Below are 22,343 nucleotides of genomic sequence, written 5' to 3' on the forward strand. Positions count from 1 at the left end.
TCTTCATTTCATGACCTTTCCAGTTTTAAACCATGTGTGTGTTTTCCCTTTACTTTTTTATCTTCATCTTGTGTTTAAATATGTCAAATTTCAAGTAGGTCCTATCTGAATTATCCTATATTCTATCATTAAGTCACCAATAAAATTCAATACAATTATCCATTTCTCTGTTTCATACTTTTTAACATAAAATCTTTATTTGTGCTGATAACATGACTGTACCTATTTCTCATGCATGTGACATATACACCCCTGAGTAGAACTGAGGGGCCTGCTTGCCTCTCAGTTTGGCTATGAGCTGTAGAATGGAATTGAAATGGCTCTCAAGTGTTGGAAGCTTTGCTGTAATTGCATGGACTTTAAAATTAGAATTAGAAAGGTATTGTAGAAGAGCTGGAGGAAAGCTCTAACCTTCCTAATAGTTTTGTGAGGTATAATGCAATTGTGTTCATTTAATTAATTTTAACTCTGTCACATAAATTTCTGCAGTAATCACTTCCTGTATTCAGCTGCTAAGATCGGTTCACTTTCTGAAGAGAGCTGCACTTTGTAGGAGCACTGTGGTAAGTTTGTACACTTGATTTCTGAAATCAGCTTTCCCTGATCTAAATAAAATTCACCATAAGACCTATTTTTTTTTCATTTTTATTTATGTCAATTTTATGGATATTAATAATAATTAATAGATTTTATGGGTGTCTTTTATGGCTTATTTTTTGTGTTATTCTTTCTGATTCAGAGTTGCATTTCATGTTCTTACCAAATTTCAGGATTCATTATGAAGGTACCACTTGTTGATGATAGAGAATTCTATACCTGTAACATAATTTGATTGTTAATAGAACAGAATTCTATATGCATAACATAATTTGATTGTTAATAGACTGTGAGATCACTAAGTTACTTGCAGGATTACAGATAAAAATGTGTTTATATTTCCCTCTCTTCTGGCCTACTATAATTAGGAGAATAACCATCATCTTTAGAAAGGAGTATCTAAAGTGTGTGTATTATATATTGACAGTTTATTGATACATTCTCAAATGTTGTATATTCTGTTTATTTTTGCCTTGGGAATCCTACATTTTTAAATTAATTCTCCTGAATCAAGAAGATTATCAGAGTGGTACTGACACCTTTGATTTTCAGTGCCCATTTATTCCTGTTAAATTAATAGAACAGGTACAATCTTTCCGGCTCCCATGGTAGAGTTTTGAGCTTGGTTAATGAGAACCTGTATTAATGACATCCTTTAAAGAGCAAAATTACAGCAAAGTAATTTTCTCTTTCAGGTATAATATTGCAATCTCTTGAGTTTGGGCAGCACTGTCATTAAATATGCAGATACATTACTATGGTGCCACCTTTTCCTTCAAATTGAGTTTCAGGGATAACTGAAAAAGTTTTAAAGCTTCAGTACTGTCTCATTCAATTTCAGAAGTGAAAATTGCAAAGGAGTTGAAAAATGACTATCAAAATCTTCTGAAGCTAGACAGAAGAGTTTTATCAGGTACATTTAATTCAAGAATTTATTTTTTTTTACACTAACTCTATTTTCTTCCTTTAATTTATAGTTTGTCACTGTCATTCCCTACATATATATCTCTGTGCTGGGAGCTTCTTCTAATTAGTTCAATGCATCTATCATTACTTATTTCTCTTACAAAGCCAAGGAACATGTTAATGAGTCTTCTAGAGCAATGTGTCAGTTTTTAAAGTCCATTAACTTTCTATGGCTTTTTGCATACTAACACTCATTATGAAATTATTTCCCCTGATCTTGAAATCCAATTTAAATTCCAACCATGAATTTTCAGTGATGGAACATGTTTTTTAATTGCTCTATCTTTCTATGTTCAGTACAGAACTGAGATAAGAAGCTGCATGTTATATTTTTAGTGACTCTTTCACACATTTTCAATGACAAATTATCAACATGAAAAAAAAAATCATAGTTATGAGACTCAAAACTTTCAGAAAATAAAGTTTCCTCTAGAATTTATTATTTCAGATGTATTGTTACTGACATTTTCTTACAAATATTTTGTTAAAACTTTCTTAGTTCCAAAGACTATGAGTACAAAGCCCAGCAGATCTACCAAAACTATTCCCTTATGTCATGTCTTCTCTCTGGTCCACACACAAGAAATATCATCTTGCTTTGCTAGCTCTCTTGAAGAATGTCACTTTTATTCTTGTCATGTCAGGACTGCATATTCATATCATGAGATTCATCATGCAAAGGACAGGAAGAAAATCTAAATTAGCCTTAAGTTTTCATGTTTACTTGGTGGTTTTGATAAGCTTCAGTCTCTCTCTGAAGCCCTTATCTGACAACAGAACCACTCTTTTCTAGGTTTTTGACCAGAAAGAAAACCAAAAAATGTGATAAGATCGGAAGTGTGACAGTGTGTCCTCCAGTCTGTCTTAGCTGATAACCAGAATTACAGGATGAACACAACATGCATTTGCAGGTGAGTTTAAATGCAAAAGTGCATAACTGCCACACAAATTCCACAGAAGTTCTAGTATTCAATAAAACCCTAAACATTCCACTGGGCATTTGAATAAAGCACAGAACAAACCCCACATAACTGCAGGAAATAACCAGGCCATGTGGAAGTCTTAGTCCCAGGGTTTTTAATCATAGCAGAACCAAGTGAGTTATTCCCAGAGTTTTGAGCAACCAATTTGATATTTATCTTCATTTCTTGATGAAAAGTCACTGCAAACTAATAAGATTTCAAAATTTAGTAGCAGATGCTTTACTTTCAATTCAGTGATTGTGGAACTGAAGTAATTTTCATACTGAAGCTGCACTCTACATTGAAGGTGTAGTTTCTCAAAATCTGCATTTTGGTTTGTTTGTTTTTAGTAAAAATAAATTTTCACTTGCTTTGAAAAAAAATATTAATTGAGATAGATGTAAATATAGTTGTAGGGAGATATCACTGGTATGTGGGTTCCACTGTGTTCAGGAGCTGTATTTTTCTAAGAATGACCCTTAGACAACAATAGATACAACTTTGACATTAATGGAAGAGCCAAAGATTCCTCCTAGAATTATGATGCAGCAGGCTTTTCCTTTGGGTCACACAGTGGTGGCCATTTATTCCTTTCTGCTCTGCTTTAAACCACGTGATTGTCACTATGAGCCAATGTCTTATACCTTAGAGTAACAGTAAGAAGTTCTGCATTTTTCCTGGCATGGAGGGAATTATGTATAAACTTCATCATAGCACCAAGGATTGTGGTAGGGTCATAGAGAGTTAAAGACATAGGATAATAGAACAAACATAGGATAATAGAAATGGGTAAATTTACATTTCTCTACTAAACCAGTTTTTGTTACATTCACTTTCAAATCATCTCTAAATCAAGTGCAGAGCTGCTGCTTAAGTTGTCTCCTGTTTCATTAAGACATAGTTTTATTATATTGATGTGCCAGGAGCAATAGTATCTGCCAAAATAGTGCTGATGGTTAAATATATGCTTGAACTACAGTTGCCCTGAAATTAAAACTGGAAAACAAAAACAACCCTGTAATTAATATGTCAGATCTTATTAGATCTTTAAAACTGCCTATACTTCATTTCAAGGCTGTTAAAAATGATGAGCATTATCTGTATGCAGTTAAACACCCACAACACTTTTGTTCCTTATATGGTTTCCATATAACAATACTTTTCACTTTTTGCCAGGGATATAAACAGGGTAACTAATCAGATTTGGCATAGTATTTAACTGGTCTTGTACACACTTTTTTTTAATAAAACACTCCATTCCATTTAAATCATTACCTTCAATCACAGCTTATAATATTTATCTCTATTTAGAAGGTAAAAAATTGGATTTCCCTTTGGTTGTGCACCAGATCTACAGCTTCTAGAGTAAAAGTGAGAGCAGCAGTGCAGATTGCTTAGTTCTACTAATAGTACCCTTGGCTGACTACTATTTGAATTATGAAAAATTATCAGCTGTCTTTATTTGCTTTCAGGCAGACGATTGGATTTTCTTCTGAATATCAGTTTAATGTAGTGGTACTATTACTGCTTCCTCAAAAACATATCATCACTTTTCAAAGTTGCAATAGGGCCACCTTCCATGGTGTATTAGTTATGAAAACATCCCCATCAGAATCTGAAGAGGACCTCTGCACACACTGCTGCTCCACCAGAGCATCTCAGGGCATGCTGTCAATATCTCTGAAGAAAACTGCACATCTGGTCTCCACATCAGGGATCTCTTAGTTACAATTAGTTTCTGGTTTTCTCTTTTAAGTCATTCTATACTAATTCAAGTAAAGCATTTCAGTTTAATGGACTTGTGAGGAAATTCTGAAAACCATGGAGTCAATGCAGAATAAATGCATCTTCCAATTCCTCTTAGAAGGGGAGAAGTTGTTCCCCTATCAAGGGAAACAAAACCTTTTTCTAGATATGTGCTAACAATTCTGCTAAAATTTTCATAGAACTCCATTCACATGCAAGAAGTCCTTTACAAAGAGAAATAACCTACATGACAGTAGGGCTTTTATATACCGTACACCAAAACAGACAATGATAACTTGCATAAAATCTATTGCTACCTTCATATATTTTAAGTTTTTATAGGAGTTGAGCTAATGTATTTATTATCCTAAGCATTTTCTAAAAATGAACCAAGACCTTATATTAATAAAATTATTTGTTTCATGTTCACTTTTCAAAGTTCATCTGACTTCACAAATTAGTAAACAATTTTGTCAATAACATAATTGCTTAAGTGACTCTGATTTATTAGTGTTATTTGTTTTGTAAGACTGAATGGGTTCACATTACCCAGTTTTAGAACTTTCTTCTATGTGAACTCAATAAAAGATTTTACTTAAAATATCTACACTGTTACCCAGTTTGATGACAAATATGTAAGGTTATGCAAAAATAAAATGTATTTTACATATATGTGAGATCTATAAGGAAATAGGTAGTGTGTATATTAAGACAACATATTTTACAGACATCTTAGAATAACAAAAAAGTATTAAACTTCAAGTTTTAGTCAGACAAAAGAAGTTCTATTGATGTAAAGGGGTATTACAGGGCTTTTGCTTAAATTAAAGACTAAAATATGTTCTTAAGGTTGTTGCCAATCTCCAGCATCCATAACTTTAGGTGCCAAAAACTGGGGACTTTTAAATATCTTGAGAAAAGTAATTAAAAAAAAACTTAAAAATGGAACAAAGAAACTCACAAAAAAATGTAATATTTTATAAACTGAATCAATGAACATTTTCTGATCTTATATTTAATTAGATGAAATCTGATAGTCTAAGTTATGATTCTGAAGCACTTACTACTGCCATTTAACTAGTAAAGAAGAGTTGAACATAAGCCAACAAAGACCTGGCAGCCTCAAGGGCCAACACTGTCCAGCAGGGCATCAGGCACAGGCACAGGCACATCACCAGCCGGGCAGGGGAGGGGGTTGTTCTGCTCTGCTCTGCACTGCAGCAGCCTCACCTCGAGTGCTGGTGGCAGTTTTGAGCACCACAGAGTAAGAAAGATGAAATGATTGGAGAGTGTTCAAAAGAGGGCTACCAAGATGGTGAAGGGCCTTGAGGAAAAGCCATATGAGGAGAGGCTGAAGTCACTCGGTGTGTTCAGCCTGGAGGAGACTGAGGAGAGACCTCATTTCAGTTTACAAATTCCTCATGAAGGGGAGAGAAGGGGCAGACACTGATCCCTTCTCTGTGACAATGAGTGACAGGACCCTAGGTAATGGCCTGAAGCTGTGTTTGGGAAGGTCTAGGTTGGGTATTAGAAAAAGTTTCTTTATCCAGAGAGTGGCTGGGCACTAGAACCCAACGAGGTTGTTTTGATGGCTCCCTAGTTTGATCTACCTAGTCCTTAGCTAGTCGGTGACCTAGATAATTCATATGTAAAGTGGAAGATCTAGATGATGTTTGAAATTTACCAGCTAGCATCTTTTAAAAGCTTACAAATAACCAGATTTTTTGGTTTTTTTTCTGAGAATGAAAATTTATTTTCTGGAAGGAGTCAAAAACAACAAACAGATGATTTCTTCTTACTTTGGTAAACTCATGGTAAGCTCTGGACAAAAGCCTAGCCTGATTTTTCCTGTAATAATAAACTCATCTATCTTAGTATATGAAATCACCCTTCTGAAGGGAAGCTATTGTAAATTACATGATATCAGGACAACTGGACCATTATAAAACTGCTTTCATCTTGAACAATTTCTATTACGAAGTTCTATATCTTGTTAAGTTCTTAGGTCTCATAAATCAAAGGCTAGATTTTCTGTCAAGTCACACTTTCCTTTAACAGGAGGTTAGTTTCCAAAAACAGCTGTGTTACTTGAGATGTGTAACTTGCAGATCAGTGAAGTGAAAGGCTCACCTCAGCTGGAAATGATATTTCACTCCCAAAAAGTCATTATGGGATACGATGTGACAAGGCATACCCTTCACTTCACTGACATGCACACCATATGGCACAAAATGCCACAACCTGTTCAAGTTCAGGATGTGCAACGCACACAGCTGCATAACTGCATTTTTTTATTTTTCCTTTTCACATAAGCATTACTGTGAAACTGTGAAGCAGGAGGGAAATAACAGGAAAGTGTTTCAGTCAAGTGATTCCTACCCATAAAGATAATTTGAAGACCTAAACCAAACTACTTATATGTCTCTGTTCCCAAGAGCCTGCAATGGTGTGAATGGAAAGATGCACTGCACTAAAGTGGAAAATATCTCTGTATGTACCTATCCTGGGGCAGAAATGAATTTGAATTAGCTAAAAACTATTTCAGGCATTTTTCTGTTGTCCACAAATCAGAAGAGGTGCCCATCATTATGTATTCCACCGTCTCCTGGGTCAGTCAGTTTCTACTGGGTGGTCTGTGATTCACACAGCCTTTTGAACAGTAGGATATGGCAGTTAGGAGTGATTTGAAGAATGGATTGATTGAATTTTAAAAGGGCTCTATGGAGCTGCATTTACTAAACCAACCTAAATTTTTTTTAATTTAAGGTGAACTAGGCACAGTTAAGGATTTAGATTTAGATAAATGCAGTGACTAAATGTATTCCAAATCGATATGCAATATAATTTTTCAACATTTGAAAATGTTTTCATTTAAATGTAATAAAAAGTTGACAGTATCTGTTCATTCCAATTTATGATTAACTGTGGTGATTCTGAAAGATTTTGAGTTCTTCACAGAAGTTGCATAAGTATCCACTTACAGGTTTCCAAGTATGTATATATATATATATATATATATATATATATATATATATATATATATATATATATGTATGTATGTATGTATCTACTAATGTAACAGAAAAAAACAAAACAACCCCCCCAATGAGTGACATATACCGTGCATAGTTCCATGGTTGAATTTTGAGGGAAGAAATGTGACACCACTAAATTAATTGAATGCTGAAGACCAAGTTTACTAATTCTGTCTTTCAGGTAAATATTTCTACTCTGCTGGCCTGCAAAAGTTACCAAGAACTTCAGAAGAAAAAGCTTTTCTTAAAGGAGTGGCCATTATTCCCACTTACTTCATATCAAAATATTATGACAGTCATTCTGAACATCTTTTTCTTAGTTTCAAAATACACTGTGCAGGTACGAGTATGAAACATAAGAATTTTTTTTCTTTAAGTGTGGTTCAACAACAGTGGAAGATGTTGCTTAGAGCATCGCAGGGCTTCCATCTGCGGACATCTTCAAAAGATCTTGAACAACCACGATCCTGAACAACCATCTGGTGCAGGGGGCCTGGCCTAGACAGCCTCTAGAGGTCCCTGCCAGGCTCAGCTGCTCTGTGAGTCAGTGAGTCTGTGACATGGGACTCGCATCCCAGGAGCATCCACATCCCGCATAGCCCCGACACCTTTGGTGGTCGTGGAAATGCCAACTGCTACAACAAAAGGAAAAAAACACCAATTCATTGATGCTTTAAAACCTTCTACTTTCAGTTCACATTGAGAACAAATGTGTAAGGCTAACTTTCTGCTTGTTTTTAACCAAACATTTACACATATCCTTAATAATAAGTGGTTTAGGCATTTTCTACATGTGAGAGGAAAGCCATCAGAATTTTCCTCTATTTATAATTTTTTTGTACATTTGTAAGAGCAGAATTATTTTCTCTGAGCATAGGCAAGAATATTCACCCATAATCCTGTGAAAGTGAACAACAGCTCTACTATAATTTGGAAATTCTGCTGGGGTCAAGCAAAGTTGCAATTTCTCTGGATTTTTGAGAGACCAAAAGTCTGAGGTCTTTCCCCACCTCCAGTATCAGAGCAGTAGGCCTTAAAATAAACATAAAAAGCACTCATTGCGCTTCCATTTTTCACTTGTTCATCAACTTTCTTATACCAAATCTTTTCAGAATAAAGGGATTATTTTTTAAACAACTTCACATTTCTTTACAGCAGTCTCATTAAAAAAGAAGAAAAGATAGGTGGTTTCAGTAATGGTACTTAAATCTGGGGTAAAACTATCAATTATTGAAATTCATTAATTAAGCAAAATATTTCTGAAAGTTGTTTCACACCTCTCTCAGTTTGAAGATTTTTCTATCAAAACACAGTCTCATTAAAATTTTACATGCTAATCAGTATGTTTACAATTTCATTTTATAAGTCTACAATTTTTCACTGAGGTTTTGAATTCTTTTCATTATAATTTTATGCCAATTAACTCAGAGGGGAAAAATATAATTTACAGGTTTGCATAATTGCCCAGATGTTAAGATGTAGCACAAGTTGAAAACAGAAACAAAGACTTTTTAAGCTTACAATTTTAAAAAGAAAATAGCTTACTTTAATTTGTTTTTGGCTTCTAGTTTTGCAAATCTGTTTTTGGAGTTAACATACAGTATTCTGACTTTGATTAAAATCTAGAGGTTGTTTTAGTGTTCCAATTTTCAGTACAGCAGCTTTGAAAGGAAGACTTGATACAAGCATGGAAGTCTGGGTTTTTTGAAAAACACACATCACGTATTTATCTTTCTACCAGAGATAGATAAGCACAAGTTACATTCAGTGGGAACCTGAAAGGATAAAATAATTTTCCATTCACAAACTTTTGGTTAATTCTTTATCCTATGTAATTAACTTTGCCTGTTAAAATTCCTATTTGAGTATATTTATCATGTAACTTTTTACCCACTTTTCACTTTTCTACTTTTCTTTTTTCAGGTTCTTTTTTCTTAGAAGAAAAATTTGAAACAAATTATAGTCTACTATTATTACTGTGTGTCATATGTGCTATCTGGGCTTTACGGACTGGCAGAGAAGAATGATAGCCCACAGTGTGCACAAGGACAACTCAATATCTGTGAATATTCTGCCTTAAAGAATTGGATATATACAATCTGAAGACTTAGAGAACTTCACGTAGTTTAGCGCAGGAGCTGAACCATCCCAGTAAAGGCATCTGTTTAGATTACACATAATTTAAAAAAAATTACAGACTTCCAATCAGCTTGGTATACTATTTCTCCCTCTGTTTCATTAAAAAGAAAAGGTAAAATCTAATGTAGAATTACATGGATCGTTTTCTCAGATAGCTAGACAGTATAAGTTATTACTACTTTTTTATAAAGGTATTCTTTGTTGTAGGGTATTTTTATATAATCAGTACAAAAATAATTTATAGAATGGCTAAAAATCTCTCACTTCAGGTTTCAAAAGCAGGTTTTTTTTCAGGAATCCATGAGAAACTATGACCTTTTCTAAAGCATGTTTTGGAGAAGAGGCAGCAGTTCATTTAAAATCTTCTGGTTTTTTATTAAATACAGTGTTCACCATTCTTGAAGACAACATTTTCAAATACATTGACCACCATCATGGAGACTCTCTGATAAGGGTCAGAAAACTGAGAAAAATTGCTTTAGAGTACAGATAAGAGCAGAGGAAAGAGAATGACAAAAATATTTTCCAAAAAAGCCAACAGCACCTTACATGCAACTGATATAAAAAGGAAGCTGTGACTCATACAAGAAGAATATTAGTTTTAAGGGGAAAAAAGTATTTTAAAATCAATTACCAAATAAGTATCTTCTGAAAAATACATTTTTCTCTTACTTGACCTCATACAGGATACAAAAACTTTTGTAAGAAAAGATAGATAATATTTAATTTAAATTTCCTCTGCTACACTCACATGCACAAAAGAAAGGAAAAAAAGCCCCATAATGGGTTTATCTATTTTCCCTTACTTCAGCTTTTATATAAAAGCTAAAATACACATCTGGATTGTTACAATTTTTCCTCTGGATCCTCACGTCTGCTATTACCTCCTGCTGATGCACTCCCAGCTTCCGAAATGGACAGTCTACAATCATAATTGAAAGCATCACTACTGTTTCTGTACCACTAACTTTTAAAGATCCTTCAGCTTCAATGAACATTTTATTTATATAATGAAGAGGTTAAGCTCTTTTCTTGATGAAGCTCAGAAAATACAGTAGAAACATGAAGACAAACTAAATTTGACAATGTGTTTGAATAGTTTAAGGGGAAAAATAATGAAATTAGGGAGGTGTGCATTTTAATTCTCATGAGGTGCTATCCTCTCTAGTGTATAGGAATTATGTGGGTTCTAACTATTAATTATTGATACAAGCACGTGAAAACCTGTTTGTGAAAGGATTTTCTAATATGAATATATATATTTGCAGGTCACCTTGTAGCAAATGCTTTTGAATATTTGAAAACAAAACCTGCAATGTCATAATCCTTGAAAAATTTTATTAGCTTCTCTAGTATACTCATGTTATCCTATTAAAGCCATTATATATGGACTTAAAAGAACAAGATGAGCACTGACACTAGAGGCTAGAGAGTACTGCACTACAGCAGCTAAAAGTCTCTCAAAATACTTCAGAGAGACCAGTAGAGGAGTTTAATTTGTATCTGGGGATTTTTTTGGTCTTCAAGTTTCAGAATGAACAAAAATATGAGCTTTATAAGCAACAATTCTTCATAAAAGGTTAAATATGGGGTAAAAGGGCATATATTTCAATAATAATGCTCAATTTAAATGAAAATAGTAATAAAAACATTAATGGGAAGCATGGACTCTTAGTCTTCAGTGTGCAATTCATTTTGTAATAAATGCAAGTCTACCCAGGGTAGAAGTCATACAGTTAACACCAAAAAACTAATATCATCTGCTTGCAAATCACATTTACTTCCATTGTTTACCTAACATTCTTAGATACAAAACCACAGATTACTGCAAATAAGAAAAAAATTCAATGCTTTTCAACTTGCTTTTGTCAATCATCTGGCAGCACCCTGTTGGAGTTTGTTTCTCTGATTTCTGTCATGCAATCAAATTTCCTCTCCCCCACGGTTTATGTAATTCTTTCACAGACAAAAAGGAAAAATTGAGGAAGGAATGTTTTAAGCTAAATCAGTAGTCCTTACTTTTCATACTTGCTGAGGAAACCATTCCATTTGATTGATTCACTAGGATAAGTATGATTATATACGTACTAGTAGAGTACTATTATCCTTGGGTCTCCATGTATGCTGTAAAAGAGAGCTGAGGGAGTGGTGCATTTGCAGCAGTAGGATGAAGTGAAATGATGTCTCAGAGTCCCTGGAGAGGGTAGATTTGAACAGAAGTAATGAAATAATGCAAAGGTCCAGCAAGACTAGGAAGAAATCACCAGGAAAACAATGACGTAGCAGTGAGGCAAAAAAAGTGGAAGCAGTGACCCAGGACAAGAGAAAATACACTAGGTAAGTAATAAAATGAGTCAGACATGGCAGGAAAAAGAACTCAGCTGAACTTAGTTGAGTTGAAATTGTAGATTCAGACAGCAAGGCTAAAGAAAAGTAAGGTTTGAGAAAAATGATTGTGAATGCATAGTATTAATCCATACCATAAATGTAGGAACTAAAAAAGCCTAGTAGAATAGTGATGGGAAGAGTGTCTCAGACAATTGCATGATGTGAAAAAAAAATAGCTCTGCACATACTGACATCTACATTCACAGAAGCTCTTGTATTTCTCTGAAGGGGGCTCAGGACTCTTGTAAACAATTATTTTATAAAGACTCCAAATGGGTAGTGTATGCCCAAAATAATTCTTCACAAGTAAATAAGCTGACATTATTTTTTCAAAGCATAAAGGGAGAAATCCCTCCTTTATGAGACATAAGTAATGTGGGGAAAATTTTTTGAAGACAGTTGAGAGGACGGAAATAGTAAATGAATTAGATTGGCACCATTCTTGCAAATAAAAAAAGTCCAAAAAAATTAACCACAAAAATCTTTATTCTGGGGTGTTCCAGCCCTGACCTTTTCTAATGAGTGTCATCATTACATGGGTATTTATTTCTTAGTGACAATGTCTACAATCTGCAATGCAAGCAGGTTCTTTATAAAATGGTAGATTATGAAAACTTTTTCCCTGAAGGAGTTTTTAAGATGATTTTCATTGTTTTTATTTCTCAATAGTCCATAAGTCAAAACAGAGTATCTCTACAACTATACCTAGGGCTGTATGTATCATAAGCATATGAGTGAGGTTCCTCTTTCTCATTCTTACTATTATTTCACAGATAAAGCTCACTGAGAAATTCTTTGGATTTGTGATATTGATATGAAAGCAGAAAATTAGGTGGGAAACATTAATAAAACAATAGCTCTAGAAGTCTGATCCAATGATGAACTGTGAACACTGACAGCTCTCACTCTTGGAGTCTATATGACTGTTTTGATATGATGAAACATGGTAAAGAGGCAAAGAAATCAAATTAGGTAATTTAATCTAAAAATATGACTTGAAATTGATTCTCCTGATCTTTCATCCAAATACAAACAACGTAGTTTTTTTTAAATTTTCCTACACAGTAGCAATACAGTTATTAAATTTAACTCAATAATTTTCCCTATCTTTCAGAAAAATGTGTCTTCTCTGTCTTTCACTGTCTTTAACTGCCTTTTTCCTCCACCCAAGTTAGTATTTTTTAATGAACATATTAGTGAAAAGATATATTTGTGACATTATCACAGGCTCTGAGAAAATTTGGACTATTTTAGATCAAAAACTTATTCAGATAAAAGTAATCTGCCACAGAGGTGGATTTAGGGTGGGTACTTGGAAGTTCAAAATGTTCTCTCCAGACTCATAATTCTATTTGTTCTGATTCATATGTTACTCTCCTCCTACTGTAGCATAGGAGTACATTCTGCGAGTCTTGCAGAAATGTTAAAGTGATTAAGATTTTGCTTAGTTTCTGACTTTTTCTCACAATCTTTTTCATTATTAAGAAAAAAAGACTAAAACTCTATTCTAAAAGATTTTTTTTCCACTCAAAATAATTTTAGTTTACTGGAACCACTCCTTAAATTCTTGTTTCTTAATATTGGTTCAATTTCTAAAAGTCATTCCCTAAAATCATATCCAATCAAGATTTTAAAAAGTACCTTTAGAACAATATCTGTAATTAGCTGTGTAGAAGTCATACATTTCTCTTCTCCCTCCTAAAGAGAAAATAAGTGAATATATCATATTCCAAAATGATTGCACAAATAAGGCCACTTAAGTAAATGACAGTTTAGGACATTGCTTTTGCAGCTAGTTTCTTATACTTAGATTTTGTTTAGATTTCATTCCCTTGACTTTGGTGGCCAAAGATGTTTTTCTACAGATAAAATTAACATCTTCATAGAATGATTGTTTCCAAAAGTAACCAAGTGGCACAAAAAAAAGTCAGAATCTGAATTGACATCAGCTGCAAGGTATAAAAAAAATTGATTGAATCTCTGATATTTTAGATTCCCAGTTCTGTTGAAAAAGATTAAATAAACTATTCTTGAGATAAATCTCATGTTTGCCCCCCACCTTAAAATGCGATCATTGAATAGTTCCACAGTGAAAGAAAATTGTGGAGTTCTATTAAAAAATTTGTACTGGTTGATCATTTTTAATTCATGCTTATTTCAAATAAACAAGAAAAAATTCCTTTCAATTCCTTTCTGTGTAACACTGTAGTTTGTTGAAAGTCTTATTGGGATTTTTTTCCCCATTAGAAAATGAAAATCACCACGTGTGATTGCATAAATTATTTTAAGTGCACCAAAATATGTAGGGAATATTTATTCTTCTATTGCTGCATGAAGTTTCAAATTTATTAGCAATTGCAGATTTATAATCATCACAGAACTAAACAGATAGAGATCCATCTCATTTGTTTTTACAAAAAACTTTTCCTTAATGAAAATTTCGATAAACCTTTTCACAAATGAATTGAACAGTAATGACCGAGAGCTGTCTAACTACTTTATAATTTAAACAACAGAAGTTCTTTCTTATGAAGTATAATTTTTTTATTAGATCTATCAAATTATTTGAAAATACTCACTTTAATGAAAAAAGCAGATGTGTCTGATGGCTGATGGATCTGGACAATCTGGATCCATTTTAACAGTCAGAACCCAACAACTGGGGGATATTGTTTGAAATAAGTTGGTGATTTCAGCCTAATTTTAGTAAATTATGGACTACACCATATGATTATTAACAAGAGCTTTCAGTTAAATCTATGAGGCAACAGGATTAGAAACAGGTGTCTGTTTCAGTGCTGGAAATGATCCTGCAAATAGACATAGAGTGATTGTACTCTTTAACAGAATTTGCCATCAAGAATGAATTATATCCTAAGTTTTATTGATTGTTAAACACCATACAACATTAACATTTTTTCCAAATTTGTCTTCATGAATAGTTTTACTGCCTTTTAATCTTGGTTTAACTCTGTATTTTCGTCTCTCTTTCTGTGAACATAGAATACCATTTCTTGGTCTAAAAAAGAGAACTAACACAACTTTGTAAGTTCCTTTATCTAGAAAATGTGCCCTAGTTTATGCCAACTCAATATCAGACTAAGAGCAGGGTACCTGACACACACCAAATTCCATCTTCTTTGGAAAGAAAATATGAGTACACAACTTAGGTGGAAATAAGGTCATGCCCTATCAAAGCCCTCAATTTATTGATTGCAAATATATTCTATATTCTTAAAAGTTTGAACCAGTTATTTACACAGGCCACAGCTGCAATTATCTAACTGTGAAGAACTGTAATAAGAATATTTATCTTGATAATAATGTTCTATTTATAACAGTTTTAAAATCATAAAAATAGTGTGCTATTTGCTGGATTAGATATTTTCCTTAAGAAACCTATTAAATACAGTATTTTTCCCATAAAGTAAGTCACTTTAAATACAGACATATTTGCTGTATTTCAAGTAGTTATTGAGAATATCATGATCTCTCAATAAAAAAGTTGATCTATATATTCGATGGTAAGGATGGTTTACTTTCATATCCTTATCACTTAGCCAACTTCTCTCATCTGCTTGACTGTGCACCTATAATAAAATACTTGACATCTCACAAGTAGCAAAAATTTACCTTTGGCAAGTAATAATTGAATCTTGGATATATATTTTCCAGCTCCAATCCTCTAAGAAACTGAGAAGTAACACCATATAAAAACATTTTCAACATTGTAAGTACATGAGTTTCTTTTAGATCAGTCTAATAAAAGATATAAGATAAACAATATAATAAGCATATCAAATTAATGAAAGGCTTCAATAAACTGTGTGATATTTTACCAAAAAGCAATTGGAAAATATTATAATTAAAAATGCTTGCAAGCCCCTAAAGCCTTGTATTAAGGCCAAGGTCCCTGGAATTACAGTCTTAACCACCTTCATTAAGTTTTACCTCAAAAATAGAATAATAAACAAACCTGTAAGTGCATGTATGATAAAAAACTGGACAAATATCAGCAACTTGGAAACCTTGAAGTGTCAAACTAGCCTTCTCTCTTGAAGCAGATTTAAGATTGGAGGAAGCAGCCAAAAGGTAGATCTTGACTAAGAGAAAATAAAATGAGCTTCTCATGAGTTTACCATCTGCTGCACAAAAACACGATCATGATATTTCAAGAAAATACAAGACTAATTGATCAGTCACATGCAAATAACCATTGTCATTTAATACATTTCCATTTGCACCAAATGGTGTTTGGAATATTCTCATTAATGTATTCATCAATCAAATATTTAATAAAGACATAATGGAAAATAAATTATTTCTATGTCCAAACAGGTTGAACCAATAGGAAAAGGCACACTTTGACTAAATAACAGGAAAACAGAATTGCAACTTAAGATGATTAATCATGAGACTAAATTGGAAACAAATGTAGTATATGCAGCAAAGAAACAATTGCCAGTACAGATGAACGTATATTTCCTTGTATTAATCAAAGAAAATAGACTAGATGACATGCTGGGGATACTTTTAGTCCATCACCCTATTAGATAATTTCAGACCAAATCTGGGAGAATAATTACTATTGATCATATTTTTATATACAACATTAGTGTTAGTAGTTCTACAACTTTTCTTGTGCTTTTTTGCCACTAGTTCTTCATATTCTTGCTTTTACAGCAGCTAAAATTAGTGCTCATGAGGGTATATCCCTGGTCATCATTTTAGTTCCCATCTCTGAACCCTTTGTCCCAGGATATATCTAATCTCTTTTTGAGATGGCTAGTATTTTCTGTCTCCACAGCCTGCTGTAGCAGCACCTTTCAGAAGATCAGTACCTGTTGAGTATATAATTGAGGCTGTTTTGAACTATTCTCCTGTAAACTTCATTGCATGCCCCTGGTTTTGATATTGTAGTATTTAGTGAACCTTTAGTGAAGGATCTGTTTTCAGGTAATCCTCTGACTGCATGGTTTTGCAAATGCAGGCACATCCTATCAGCCTTTTTCTTGCCAAATGGACACATGGTTATTCCTGAGAATGAGGGTTTGAGGGTAAGATCTAGGAATAAGGAATGAAAGTAAGATCTACTTAATATCTGCCAGTTCCAAGTTCAGTATGGTTGAGGTTGAGATGTTTTTCCTTAACAATTCCTTATGTTCACTTTTATGAAAGTGATTTGCCACCTTTCTACCTTCTGTCTCAGTTTTGTGAGGTTCATCTGCAGTTCCTTGACCCTGATACATTTGACAACCTAAAAATGCCTAAAGGAGCATCCATGACTGTTCTCCAGGTTGCTGATGAAATCACCGAACAAAGTTCATACTGACAGTTCTCCTGAATGAACCACCCTAGAGAGATAATTATGTTCTAACCCTTTGCATTTCATCCTTTAATCACCTTGAATCCACTGAAGGATCTTTCTCCAGTCCCCTGACACATTTTTGCTTTTGTAACTTTTGGTATGGGATCTTCTGAAATGTTTCTAAAATAATTTATGCCCACTGAATCCCCTTCATAAACTTCTAGAGAAGCCATACTGATTTTCAAGCTTTAGTTTATTATAGATTCTTCTGTCAAACCGTGACAAAAGTCAGCTCCTCATCTTCACTTTACAGAATCCCATCCTTGGCAGTTTTTGTAGAGTTAATGATGTCAAAGTCCTTTGGTGGTGGCTGTTTGCAATGCTAGGTCATACACTTTGTCTAGCTGACCAGCTGCTTCATACTTGAGCTATTTCAGAGATCTTGACTGAATGCCATCTGTTTTTGTTGATTTCTTGACATCTGACTTATGTCTAGATGACATAATAGTTGACATAAAGTATATTTACTTCAGTCTGATCCAGCTTTTCTGACCTCTCTGCTTCAGAGAAAGTAAAGGTCAGTTGTTGGTCCTGATCCACACCTTCAGCCAAGATTAAGTCTGAAATAAAGAATTTATTGATAGTTTAATATGGCCTTATCAGCTTGCATATACACTTTACACCAAGCATCCTTACCAATTCCCTATGTGGTTTTCTGGTTTTGATGTGTTTAAAGTATTGTTTTGCTGTCAATTTGATAATGCTTTGCAAAGTTCTTGTTCCGGCCTTTCTGGATTAGGTCTCTAATTTATTTCTTTACTTTTGACCTATTGTTTTTATATGTATTTCCCTTTTCCCTACTTGACCAAGCTCTCCAACTTCCTAGAGGTCAAACTGTTAGGTGCAACAGCCTACTTAACTTTCCAAGGAAGATGTGCAAGGAAGTTTTGGATCACTTTGGTTTCTTTTTGAATTATGGCATACAGTCTAACTGGTCTTCTAACAGAGTATTTATAGCAGACTTCATGCTACATGCAGGCTTTGTGAACAACTTCATTCTGTCTTTGAAAAGTTCTCATTCTTTACAGTTCCATTTCTTGAAATCAAATATCAGTTTGTGTGATTTATCACTCTCCCACTGCACTCTTAAAAATAATTGCACTGTGGTTTTATTAGAGACCAGCTCTCCCTCTGATTCTGCTTGGCTCAGGTCCTTTGCATTTCTCATATAAAAAGATTCCAGATAGTCTCTTTTTCTGTGAGCTCTAAGACTTGTTGTTGCATTAATCATTTATTGAGTCTGATTTTTTAATTTCTGCATCACACCCTCATAATGCATTGATTTAATCTACTGAAATGGCTGCAGCCATCAGGACAAGACACATCCATCCATAATACCTCCACTAGTTGTTATTCCTTGAGCAGGGTTATAGGAAATAAAGCTCCAGTTTTAGAGAAGAGCACACTGTGTCAATCACTAGCATTTGGAAAAAAAAACACATCAAATGTAAGTATAAAGAATTTTGTAAACACTGTAAAGTAAAAGATAACAGTATACATTATGTGAATGAAAGGAACATGCAGGAATTTTTAAAAAACACTGCACATTCCAAAATTCTGCTGGAAGAATAAACTCTCAAATCAGAAAATCAGTGTGTTAAATTTTCTCAGAAACCATCAATAATTTCTTTAAAGTACTATTGTTAACACTAATCTGTTATTTCAATGAAGTGAAATACTTTCAAAAGTGCTAAAAGATTTACCAGTAGCTATAAATTACATAAATTTTTCAATGCAATGAGATGTATTTTTAAGAAAATATACACTCAGACCAATCCAGAACTGGATTACATCCATATTTTTAAGATAATGTATTATGCTTTAAAGGCACAGTTATATGCAACTTGACCATTTTTGAGTTTTTATCTTTTGAGGTGAAGACATGCTTAATTATTAAGAATAATGATTTTTAAGAAAATAAAAACTAAAAAGATCATTTTTCAAGGTGTCTGAAAAAGTTTTGACTTTTTTAAAGTTGGGATCAATAGTGCCCTTCTCTTGATGCCAACTTTATTACTCTTTTTCACTTTATAACTTCTATTTATACTGAGTCCTTTGGGTCCTAAACTTTTTTTCTGCATGTCTAGCTGCTTGTTATAAAACCTTTCTCTTTCAGTACTTTGACAGCACATCAACCAACAAATCTCACTTGTGACAAACTCTAATGATTGAAGCACATATCTTGATTCCTCTCAGTACCTCAACACATTTCTGATTCAATACAGACTTTACTGTTATTAGCTCATCTTGCCTTTTACTGTCTCTTTTCATCCATCAAGCATAAAATACGTGTCACTTCTACAATCATCAGATTGGAAAAGCTGGAGGGGAGGGTGCATGGGGCAAGAAAGAAATGTTATCTTTAGTTTCTATCCTACCTTTTTAATATACTGGCTTAGCAAATATATTTTTTAAATTGATCAGTTAATTTTATTATTACTTGTGAAAACTAGGAAATTAAAATTTTCTTGTAAAATGACCCACCATTAGACCTGTGTCTTAACCAAATATTGGAACAGCTAGCATAGCAACTCTGTACTTCTGAATGTCCTTATACACCTTTTCTGGTAGATTTTACAGCTCATCAGGGTCAATATTTCTTTTACAGTACAGTTGCATCAAACATGACAGTTACAACAACCCCAGCTTTAAAGAAGGTCATAAGCAGAATGATTTCAGTTCAAGCAATTACACTGGACATTTAGCCATTTTATTATTCATTGGGGTTTTTTCTTCTCTGTTTTAATATTATATTGACACTGAACTATATGCAGCCATGTCAGTTCTGTTCTGTACTTGTATATAAACACTGAACATTAAACATGGTTTGAAGGGGCAGAGTATTTACACATGAATGTTTCAAGGAAAGAAGAGATGCTGAAGGATGTTTGATGGTTTAAGCTTTTTAATAGCTATTCTCAATGTCTATCTGATAGGAAGAGTTGAGCTGGACAGAAGTCCATGAGTCTACCAGGACAAACCCAGCAAACTATAAATATTTTTGTTAAAAACTGAACCTAAAAGAAAGAAAAAAAGGCATCATTCAGACTGGACACACACACTCAATTATGTTAAAAAAATTAATGAAGTTTGTACACTCATTCTCTGTAGATCAATTATTCATAGAAAATCCAAACTGAAAAATACGGATGAAATGTTTAGAGACAAATAATTTCTTAAAACTAAAATTAAACTAAAATTAACTGTCTTCTATTTTTTTTTCAAAGCTAAGAAAATAGAGCCTTCATTCACAGTTGTAGATTTTGTGACTTTTTTAAAAATATGGCCTCATTGCAAAGCAGACCAAGTCTCCCAGACTACATTAGGAAAAGTAATGCCAGCAAGTGTTCCTGCCAGAAAGGTGTGCCTTCCCTCTAGAAGAGGAGACAAAAGAATAAGCTGAGAGAGCTGGAATTGTTTCATTTAGATAAGAGAAGGCTCAGGAGGATCTTCTCCTTGTGTATAAAAAACTGAGCAAGCTGTCTTACTTGATGTGACTTCAAAGAGGGAAGTTGGACTAAGTGATATTCAAGGGATCCCCCCAAACTCAACCATTGTAGAGATGCTATCTTCCAAATACAGTTGTGAGTTAAAAATGTATTTGCAATTACATTATAATGAGGACTTGCAAGTTTTCTGTGTACCATGAGATGATAGTGGACATCACAAAATTCTTTGATTATATTTCCCAAGAGACATAAAATATATTAACTGTATGTATGTATATGTGTGTCTGTGTGTGTGTGTGTGTGTGTGTGTAATTATAGATGTGCAACAGGATGAGTAGAGAATAAAATATTAGCAATGTTATTTGTACACAAAATTTGTGTACAAAACAAATGGGCAGTCAGATAATGTTAGGACCATTGAACTTCACATTCAAAAGAAAAGCAAATTAAATAACATATTTTTAAGGCAGAGCAGGTCACTAAGACACCACAGACAAATTTTATTTTTTGCTTGCAAAGTTCAAGATCAACATCATAATTTATTTGTTTGACATCCCAATAGGGTTTTTGTTGGGGGAATTCTTCAAGATAATGCATTATGTGTACTCTACAGCAATATCTGCAGTACAGTTTTCTGAGCTAGACCTTTGTATTCTGCAAAATAGTAGCAATCCATTAACATCAAGTGATATGTTGCATACACGCAGAGTTCTACACTGAAGAACAAAATAGTGGACTAGTGACATGAGATTTCTTATTTTGCACTTTTTAGAGAAGACTCTGTGTATTTTAAGTGTGGCCTATTTAATGTACTCTTCTGGAAGTTAAAAATATAAAGGATTTTTGGAGAAAAAATTATCTAGATCTTACTCTAAAACAGAAAGATATGGGGAAATTGTTTAAAGGAGCGCTGCTCAACTTCTCTGATTGCAGAACAATATAAACAACCCCAAAGGCTAAACATGAGAACTCTTGTTAAAAGTGGACTAAGCTTCTTTAGGCTTTATCTTTCTCTCTATTTATAAACTAGTAGCAGATTAATCCTGTCTTTTTCATGTGTTTATCATCTTTTATCATTGTGCCCCACACTGGCCTGTTGAAACCTGCAGTCTGGGACTTGACCAGGGTGGTGGCATGAAATCATTTACAGGTTCTTGTTAAGGTTTGGATACCTATTCTGAAGACCAAGTAGCTTATCCTATAAGACATTTTGTGTATTAAAAAAAGATGAAATTTAATTATCATCAGTGTATTGTTTTTATACACCATCATAGCTACTAATAAATTGCTAATAAATTAATGAAACTTGATTTATATTGACGATAAAAAGGAATACTCAGGAACAATATTGAATTAATTTCAAAACCAATATTCACACAATTTCTACTTGGTAGAAGCTCATCAGCCAAATTTCTAATACAGTTGATACTTGCTAGAAATTTATCCTACAGTCTCCATTTTATGTCTTTACATGGGTGTCTAGCTGCAAAAAGCTGCATTTCAAACTGGCTTACACATTAGTTATAGATAATTTGAAATAAATATTTTTGGTCCCTTCAAGGTGAAAGCTGCAACTTAACAAGTTTTTGGGTTTTTTTTTTTTGCTTTGAGTTTTTTTAATGTGTATGACAACAGATATTTGGGATTTGTAATTTAATATTCATTTAACAAAGTGTGTTGACATATATTTCCC

Source organism: Lonchura striata, chromosome 4 (assembly GCF_046129695.1).
Source record: "Lonchura striata isolate bLonStr1 chromosome 4, bLonStr1.mat, whole genome shotgun sequence".
Taxonomy (NCBI): Eukaryota; Metazoa; Chordata; class Aves; order Passeriformes; family Estrildidae; genus Lonchura; species Lonchura striata.